The sequence below is a fragment of the Gobio gobio genome (genome assembly GCF_949357685.1).
Source record: "Gobio gobio genome assembly, chromosome: 4".
Lineage (NCBI taxonomy): Eukaryota > Metazoa > Chordata > Actinopteri > Cypriniformes > Gobionidae > Gobio > Gobio gobio.
The window spans coordinates 61,834,451-61,844,827 of record NC_137100.1 but is presented as its reverse complement, the minus strand read 5'-3'; the positions used below and the strand labels follow the sequence as shown (position 1 = coordinate 61,844,827).

The window sequence follows — 10,377 nt, the reverse complement described above, 5'->3', positions numbered from 1 at the left end:
GAGTTGATGTTTCATAACATAATGGAAGATAATACAATACAGATCATTTTGGAAGTGAGATTGTTTGAACTCTCTTTAGCGTACAGGCAAAACAGGTTAGCCTTGGGCAGAGCAAGAGTAGATATATTTACTCAAACGGTCATCCAAAGAGGCACAAACCAGGAGGAGAAGCCGCATGAATGAATGGTGCGACCAATAAAGGTATAACTAATTGCGCAGAGCTAAATCACTTTCAGTACTTGCCATGCAAACAGGGAACGTTCTCAGAAGTTTGGCTAACGTTCTGGCAAAGGTTCTCTCGGTTATGAACAAACTTTCCGGTAACGCTAATAAAACGTTCATTCAACGTTATGTGGTCTTTAATAAAATGATCAAAATGTTAGTAAAAAAACTTTTTTCTAACACAGAAACATTCTTCAGAAATATTTTAGATGAATGTTGGTCTAATGTTTAAACCTTACAATTTTCAGAGAACGTTCAAACAACGTTTGCAAAACGATCACATAACCAAGAAAACTGGACGTTAAATGATGCGTTGGATTTACTTAATTTTTTTTTGTCAATAGGTTCCACGTAATTGGATTATGTTGAATTTAATTAACATTGTTTATTAAGTTTTTTTCTACGTAAGATTAATGCAATGCCATTTAGTTAAATCAGGTTAACATTCTTAATTTTGTCCAAAACTATTCAATTGAATTATTCTGAAATGAATATAAAAACAAAACAAGTAATCCAGTTTAATAATTTTATTTATTTATTTAGTGAAATACTATTTTTACAACATTTACAAAACCTTTTACAAGATCTTATTGGCTAGCCAGAAGATGGTTTTGTTACATCCATGGCATGCCCAAAGTTTTTAATATTAAAACAACATTAATTGTTATTAGCAGGTCCTCACCCCAAGCACATGCTCTACACTTCACCACAATGGTTTCCTCCAAAAACACTAACATAACAAAACGTTAAAAGCATTCAAAAGTCTCTCCATTTTCTCATCTTGTTAAAAATGCATCAAATGGCACTTTATTTAAACATTTACTCTCCGAATTCAGCCCCTTTGCAAAGCATGATGGGAAGTGAAAGTCTTGTTTGATTGGATTACTTGATTGAAACGTGTTATTTCAAAATGAAAACATCGTTATGTCGAAGAGTAACGATTTTAAGTCAGTTTAACATGAATCAATTACATTTGAACCAGAAACATGATATAATTGTGTTAAATCAAGATTAATTGCTTAAATAAAGTGAAAACATTAGCAAAACGGTCTTAGAACATATTTTTGTTAGCTGGGTTAGCGGTGACAGGACTTGACAAGTCACAGATCATTAGTTGTAAATTGTAATTCAAGTAATTAGATATACCATTCTGATTCATATTTTTATGCGCTACTTATTCATGTTGGAATATGGGTCATTCCTGGAATTCAGCAATATTTCAACATGTAATTCATTTTCTAAATACCCCACATCATTAGGCACATATCAAACCTCCAGCAATCATCACATTTCCCACCTCAGGCATTAAATACCTTTTATTATTTTCAGTTTTATTCAGATTTAAACACATTTTTATTCTCAACCACGTAACAGACAAAATGGAATTGGTTTAAAAATCAACAAGAAATGCCTTAAATTTTAATCGTCTTCCCTATTATTTCCAAAAAAATATGAATGTGACGGTTGAGAATAGTGTGACTGGGTTGACGACTGTAACCGGTTTGAAGGGAAAATATATATTTCTAATTTTTTCTCTCTCATATTGTGTCCTTCTTTCTGGGTCAACATATTTGCATGCACAACTTCTGATGTGGCTGCCATTTCTGAAAAAGGACGTTTGTCAATGTTTAAGTGCACATTACATAAAATTTTCCATTTATATCAAAATTATGAGTTGTCGTGATCTCAGCAAGTATATCTTTACTGAAACCATGACTATTTTGTTTTTTTTTTAATTATTCATAAATTAAGTGAATCACTCAACCCTGTCACAAGTTTACAACCACAAAACAATGAGTAATATGATATGTGATGGGGTTGAGGCTTTTTGCTCAAAATGGCCACTGCTCCTCATGTAGTGTAGACCATATATGGCAGCAATGAAATACGTTTATTATGGATTAAAATAAAATGTTCCATATTAGTTTTATCTGATGAGGTTGAGTTGTTAAGTTTGACAGTACCCTCCCTGACTACGCCGCAAAAATATGAATAAAAATATACCATCTTCTGCACCACTGTTAAAGACATAAGAATGATGTCATTTCTGGTAAATGATGTCACAAATGGGTGGAGCCTCAATTATTAAACTTGAATTTTTCACAAGAAAGTAACACAAATAAATACTTACAATATTGCACATTTTGTTAAATGTTTACAAATTCAGTGAAGTGCCTCATGACATGACAAAATGCTTATTGTATGCTAGAAATAATGAAACAATTATTTAAATGCAATAATAATTTTTATTCGTTATAGTATACTTGCCAAAGTATTGTGAAAAGCCTTTCATTCTGATGAACCACCACTTTAAAAAGTCTGGGGGACTGAAATATTACCGAATGAATGACCCATACACATCAGCTACTGATCTGCTCAATGTAATGTTTGTTAGTGACAAATATTTAGAAGTGCTGCCAAATTACACCTATGTACTGTAGCATTATAAACAAACCCGTAGATAAAGTAGCCTTTCTCAAACATCCATGGTCAATGGTTGGTTTAGTTGTGCAGGACTTCTACATTTCTAAATCTGCCAATACTAGAAGCCTCTTCTGGTCATAGGGCGAACAGACACTTGGTCTGTGTAAATGCATTTACGTATATAAAGATAAGCAGGCATTAAAGGAACACTCCACTTTTTTTGAAAATAGGCTCATTTTACAAGTCCCCTAGAGTTAAATAGGTGAGTTTTACCGTTTTTGAATAGCATAGCTTAGCATACATCATTGATTCTGATCAGTCCATTAGCATCTCATTCAAAAAATGACCAAAGACACTTTCAATATTTTTCCTATTTAAAACTTGACTCTTCTACAGTTACATCGTGTGCTAAGACCAACTGAAAATGAAAAGTTGCGATTTTCTACACCTATATGGCTAGGAACTACTTTCTCATTCCTGCGTAATAGTCGCAGATCTTCGCGGCCGTACCATGGCTGCAGCGGCGCAATGATATTACAGCGCCTGAAAGTAGCCCAGCTAGGTAACTTTCAATGTGACCGGCACTAATTTTGTGTAGTTGCAGAGAAAGTTTCAGGCTTGCAGCCGACAAATTGTGTTGTGGATTTACCTGTGAAGTTTAGACATCTGGAAATGAGCTGGATTCTCCCGTGAGACTGTAATTTTTGTTTGAAAAAAAAGTGGATACTTTTATAAGTGTGTAATGTGTTGTTGCATAGTGTGTTAATAAAACAAAGAAAAGAGGCCATTGTATTGTTGTTAATTGCGGAAGACAGAAAATGACAGTATTTTATTGTAATATTTACAAATAACAGGAATATTTCATTGTAATTCTGTCCTGTAAAATTAAAGGAAATTCCTGGCAACTGAGTTGCAGTAAATTTACAGGAAATTATAATAAATTACAGCATTTACTGTAATAATCACGGTAGTATTGCTGTATAAATACAGTACTTTATTGTATTAAAAAAACAGGAAAAATACTGTATCTTACTTGCTGTAAATTTACGGCAACTAGTTGCCAGGAATTTCCTGTAAAATTACAACAAATTTTTAACAGTGCATGGTTCTGTGTGTTGTAAAGGGCTGTGATTAGCCAAGTCGAAGGTGTAACTACCACCATGTTTCACAGAATACCAACGAATCATTGCGCCGCTGCAGCCATGGTACGGCCGCGAAGATCCGCGACTATTACGCAGAAATGAGAAAGTAGTTCCTAGCCATATAGGTGTAGAAAATCGCAACTTTTCATTTTCAGTTGGTCTTAGCACACGATGTAACTGTAGAAGAGTCAAGTTTTAAATAGGAAAAATATTGAAAGTGTCTTTGGTCATTTTTTGAATGAGATGCTAATGGACTGATCAGAATCAATGATGTATGCTAAGCTATCCTAAAAGTGCTACCGCCAGATACAAAGATCGGCTGAATGGATTCAAAAACGGTAAAACTCAAGTATTTAACTCTAGGGGAGTTGTAAAATGAGCCTTTTGCAAAAAAAGTGGAGTGTTCCTTTAATTGATCTCAAAATGTCCGAGCAGTAAAATCAGTTAAATACTTGTTAACCAAACTCGATAATATAATGTAACAAATAAAACCATTAACCTCTTATGTCACCATGGGCGTCGGAAGCAAAAAAAATGTGGGTGGGTCCTCAGAAATTTTTTACTGGAGTAGATGCCAATTACATTAAGTACAAATATACCGCTTTACTTGGTAAACGTATAGGTCGGAAAGACAAAGTTAAGTAAATCAATCGCCATATCATTGAGAGCGACAGTAGTGTAGGGGTAAGACGCACGGCATCTTTTTGACACAAATCGACCAGCGGTTCGAGTCCGGCTTTCGCCGAAATCAATCTTCTCCGTTTTCCCATCACATATCAAATCGGAAAGGCATTTATTTTCAATACAAATTAAGAAAATATTAGAAAAGTGGAAATAAAGCGTCTAATATGTGTTTAATAATAAGTGTTTATCGATTAGGGTTTGGTAAACAGACATGTGCTGAATGTTAGAGACGATAAAAGTGAGTGGGTCCAATATCATTGATCGTAAAAAGTGGGTGGGTCTTGTCCCGCCCATATACAATGGTTCCGACGCCCATGACTGTCACCCCCCTTTATGAGAATACTCATGAAAATGCACTATCCAAACTTAAAGGGCTGTAATTCAAGAATGCTTTGGAATATAGACCAAAATTTGGTCTCGTTTTAAAGAAGACACTCGGCAGATTATTGCTGAATTGAAAGCAGTTCAAAATATAAAAATGTATGAAAAAGTTATGGGAGTTTAAATTTACTGTAAATGAAAAATACTGTACTAAATATTTTTTATTTCATATAAAATATATATTTTACAAAAAATGTTTTACTCTAAAATTACTATAAAATCAGAGCCATGTGTCTAACCAAGCTGTGTTCCAAATTTGAAGTTGATATCACAAAAATTGAAGTTCCCATGATATTTTGTTTAGGCGCTGAACCAAAAATAGCCACCGGGTGTCACACATTCCATTGATTGTTTTTTTTTAATGCATTTTCCTGTAAATTTCTGTCCAAAATTCACGTAAATCACAAAACAGTCACCAAATATGGACCCTTGAGACTCAGACCTTTCCAGTGATATGTGTTTTGTCAAGATTGGAAAAGATTTTGATTATAAAGTAGTTAAAATAATGATTGTAATATGAAACATGACGCCGCCCACTTGGGGAGGAGCCCGCTATATAATTTAGAGTACCGTTTCCATGGTAACACAATGTCCGATTTCAAAACGGTTTCCACAGGATGAATTTTGAGTTTGTAAGCTTTTAAAGGATACCTAATTTATGATAATTACTCAAATATATGATACGAAAAAAAAGGCGATCAAAAGAGCCCCAGGCGTCGGTGACAGTTAATAAATACAAAGTGACAAACAGACATCCAGACAAGTCATTCAGAAAATATAAAGAATAAAAACTGCAATATTAGAAAAAATAAATAAACATGCAAACGAAATCAAAGAAATTATAAGATTTAATTTTCTTCTTCTTTCTTCCTTTTTCAGGAAACTACACTGTCAAAAACTGAAAAACTATTATATAGAGTTATATATATATATATAATATTATGCTAATAATACATTTCTTTTTAGTGCTGTCAAATTTATTAATTGCGAATAATAATTGCATCCAAAATAAAAGTTTGGGTTTACATAACATATACGGTATATAATTATTATTATGTATATTTTAATAAACACATACATGTATATATTTAAAAAATATTTGCATGTATGTACTATGTATGTACTATATATATATATATATATATATATATATATATATATATATATATATATATATATATATATATATATATATATATATATATATATATATATATATATATATATATATAATTTATATTATATAGATATTTATATATAAATATAAAAAATATTAAATATATAGGCCTACATGCATGTGTGTTTATATATACATAATAATTATACACAGTAAACACACATATGTAAACAAACTTGTATTTTGGATGCGATTAATCGTGATGAATCGATTTGACAGTCCTATACTATTTTTTATTAATATTGGACTAAAATTCAATCAAATTATTATTATTATTTCTTACTTTATTAGTAAAACTAGACGACTAAAATGCAAAATTCCACAAATTAAGAGTTTCTTTAACTTGCAACTCAAGTCTGACTTGCAAAAACTTAACTGAGGAGGAATGAGGAAGTGTAAGATCTTTACGGTAATCCTATCATTTTCCTTCCGCTTCTGTGGTCGGTTGTGGGTTGTGACTACACTTTATATACGAGCTTTACGGTAAATTCAAATGCTATGGCGTTCCTCCTTTCTGATTGGCTGTCGGCGTGTGAGTTAGAATGTCTCGTGCCAAGAAGGCTCGCGACTGTCACTCAAGCGCCGGTCACTCTGCACCAACGGCCTGACGCACTGATAAAAGACCAGTACATTTATCCTAAATATAATGTGTACTCGCGTATTATTGTGACCAGCGGACCAGAGACGTTTAAAGGAAAAGGTAAGGTGTGAGATATCCTTTATGAGAGCTCTGGAGGGGATACAGTTGGGTGTTTTGACCGTTTTGTGTTAGCTTAGCTGAACAGCAACTGTCATCATCATCACCACCACACTAGACCACTTCATTCAAACATTAGACGCACGCGCATCACATTATACACTGTGTTTACATGATTGTCACATAAGTTAACGGATGGGTTTACTGTTTAATATGATCAATATTTTGGTTCTACACCTGTTGCTCTTTAGGTTTGCTGAGTAATAGATCTGTTTAATAGGCTTAATGGTTAAAAATATAAGATGGGAACGGCAAGATTAACGATCACTAGTACAGACAGTAAAGGAGAAACATCCACTGTTTTTTTTAGATTTTGGGCTATTTTACTTCCATAACTTGCTTCTTTCAGAATAGTGGAAACATCCGAAATACACATGCATTTACTTTATCTATTTGAGTCTGTTAAGTTTAATTACAATGCATACTGTATTTTTAATGGCTGTTTTTTTCTCCTACACTGAGTCAGAAAAGCAGGATCAAACGCTATTCATACACTACTAGTGTTTTGCTCCTAATATATATTTATTTACAAATTCACTGTTAGGAGTTCTGTGATGTAGTTGTTAAAGATCTAGACTGGTCACTGTAAGTTTGTAATAATTAGTAAATTATTGAAAGTTTGCAATCTGGGTTGGCATCCTCAAGGCTTGACCTATCCTCATCGCGCCCTTAATCAAGCCATTGCATGCACTTAATTTTATGTAGTATAATAAATCACGGAAATTATGGCAGAAGCATTTGCTTACTCAGTATGTGTTCACCTCATCAACTTTGAAGTGCCGCTTTTCCAAATCATTGGCTTGTTTTCGCTGAGCAAGAACACAACATTCTCATTTGGTCCCTAAAATAACCCTCAGTGTCACTTGTTAAAGGTTATAGGTCATGGGAGGAACAGCCTTATAGAAAGAATGCTTGTTTTCTGGGACACATTTAGGGTTGGGTACCCTATTGATGAATAATCTGTAATAAATTAAAGTTACTTTGTAAACAGTGATGAGTAGACTATTCCAGATGTGATTTGGAATTATTTGATTCAAAAATTCGTGACCCAAATTGTAGTTAGTATGTAATCCATTACATTACACATTTAAGGAAATGTAATCTGGTTACTTTTAGATTACGTTTGTACTAACTTGTTTATCACATTGATTTGAATGGGATAAAATTGTACCATATTGATATAAAAAAATGCAAAGAGAAAGAAAATATATTTCATTCTTTGTTATCAATAACATGAAGTGTATTAAATATTACATTACGTTCCCAGATTTCGGTTTGTGATGAAAGTGCTGGAGGTTCGTCTTAAGTGTAATGAAAAGCTTAGTAATTAGGCCTAAATCATACAAATTAAAACTAAATAAAACAGTTACTAAAATGAAACATTTTATTTGTTTACTTGTCTTGCATGTCACGTGACTATTAGCTGACCATGAACTTAATTTTGTTATTTCATTTTATTAGTAACCTAACATATTAACTTAAAATCTCTGAATGTACTTCAAGTAAATATATTAGGTCAAAGAGGCTCAGCTGACAAAACATTTGACGAATCCCTGCATTGCACGTAAATGAAATTATGTGAATTTGTACATTTTAATGTGTTTGAAAGAGAAAAGCCTTCCAAAGACACAGTAAAACATGACTCAGTGATAATTCAAATAATTAATGTATTTGTCCGGAGCCGATTAAATATGCACTGTTGCAATGTCGAGAAAACGCTTCTTAAAAGTGAAATGATTTCTGTAAATGCTGTGGGTCTCAGTTTTCAGCGATTTCGAGTACTTAATTTGTATGTGGGCTATAGAGGCATTCATGTAGCTCAAACAGTATCACATGCCGATAGTGATGCCAAGGTCATGGGTTGGATTCCCAGGGAATGTTTGAACTGATAAAATGTAGACCTTCAATGCAATGGAAGTATGAACGTAAACTACATTTTTCACGATATTGGAAAAAACTGACGTGATATTTTTTTTTCTCTGATTATATATTGCGATATGAAAAAATAAAGTAAGTTTCTGTTAGTTTTGAAAATAAATAATCATTCTACAATGATTGGGGTGGTTTTGTAAGGGAGTTTTTTTTATTATTATTTTTTACTATCATGCCCCTTTTTATAAGATAAAAGTCTCTGATGTCTCCCGAGTGTGTATGTGAAGTTTTAGCTCAAAATACCCCATAGATAATTTTTTATAGCATGTTAAAAGTGTCACTTTTTAAGGGTGAGCAAAAACGCGACGTTTTTGTGTATGTCCCTTTAAATGCAAATGAGCTGCTGCTCCCGGCCCCCTTTCAGGAAGAGGGCGGAGCTTCAAGAGCTGGAGTTAGCAGCTCCGATTACCTCACTCACTTACCCAGTGAAACTGTTCTGCCTAATATTTTCAGGATGTTTCTGAAGGGTTAGTTGATGAATTTATGTAGTTAACTATCTTCAAGTCATTGATTAGCATATTCTGTCACGATAATCTATAAATCGCTCATGTGGGAACTGTTGTAAGATGCCGTCAGAGCCAGAGAATATATGCTGTATGTAGATAGAACAATTTAGTTTAATTATGGTTATAACTTCTGTTGTCATCTTGCTAAGGGGCGGTAATATTATAATAAGATCCCCTTCCTATGTCACTAGGGGAGCGAAATCTCAGTGGCTCGTTTTTTCACATGCTTGCACAGAGAGGCTTGCTAAAAAAAGTTACTCGATTGTCCTTTTTCATGTTTTCTGAGTTGGTAGATGCACTGAGGACCCAATTGACCTATCGGTAAGCCCCTCCCCTCGAACGCAGATGAGCCAATAGCAGTTGAGTATCAGTTGCGCTGGGACCTTAACTCGGACATCTTTAGGCGTCAGCGCCATAGAGAAACATTGGAAAATCCGAAGCTCTCATTGGTTTGATGGTGTTTATGCTATAAAAATGGTAAACGTCGTGCCTGAGGTACTGCAACACTGATTCCAGGGATCCTGAGAGGATTTTCTGGTTGTCACACTCTCATTAAGTTACTATTAAAGTAAGTAATTCCCTGCTAAGGTACAAACCGACTAACTATAACTAATGTTAACTGTTCTCATGCAACGGTGTAAGTTAGGTCAGAAACACGAAGGTCTACATTTCAGTGCATCTCCATATTAAAGTAGTTAAATGTGAATTTATGTAATCTTACCCTGCGGTACATGAATAGTGTTGATCCTGGATGTTATCATCTGCGATCGTAACAAGAGGCTTCTCCCGTTTGCATTGAGATCTGTAAACCATTGCTTCCAAATTAATCTCTCACCATATTTAGTTTATTCCCATTTTATTTCTGTGAGTTTAGATATGTTTAAAGCTCTGCATTATCTGTCTTATAAGGAGGACTCTTATTTTGATGGGTGTTATAGTCTACGGGTAAGTTAGTGAAAGGGAGAGCTTGCGCGCAGTTTATCGGGAGTTGTTTTGCAGATACAAAGTTCACCAGTTATTAACTGCACCCCCGAAAAGGCATAAGGTCTGTGTAAATGTTTGTTTACTGTGAGTGTTTTTGTGTAATTTTCTGTGTATGTTAAAGGGTTTGTTCACCCAAAAATGAAAATTCTGTCATTAATTACTCACCCT

The 10,377-nt window shown here is 33.9% G+C and overlaps 1 protein-coding gene across 1 annotated transcript in view; it reads left to right on the top strand.

Annotated features, from left to right (window-relative positions):
* The first annotated feature begins 6,602 nt into the window (after positions 1-6,602).
* me2 (malic enzyme 2, NAD(+)-dependent, mitochondrial) overlaps positions 6,603-10,377 on the top strand; it is a 38,600-nt gene continuing 34,825 nt past the window's right edge. The window contains exon 1 of the mRNA XM_079815894.1: positions 6,603-6,730. The gene's annotated coding sequence lies outside the window, so the exon portion shown is untranslated. The remainder of the gene's footprint in view (positions 6,731-10,377) is intronic.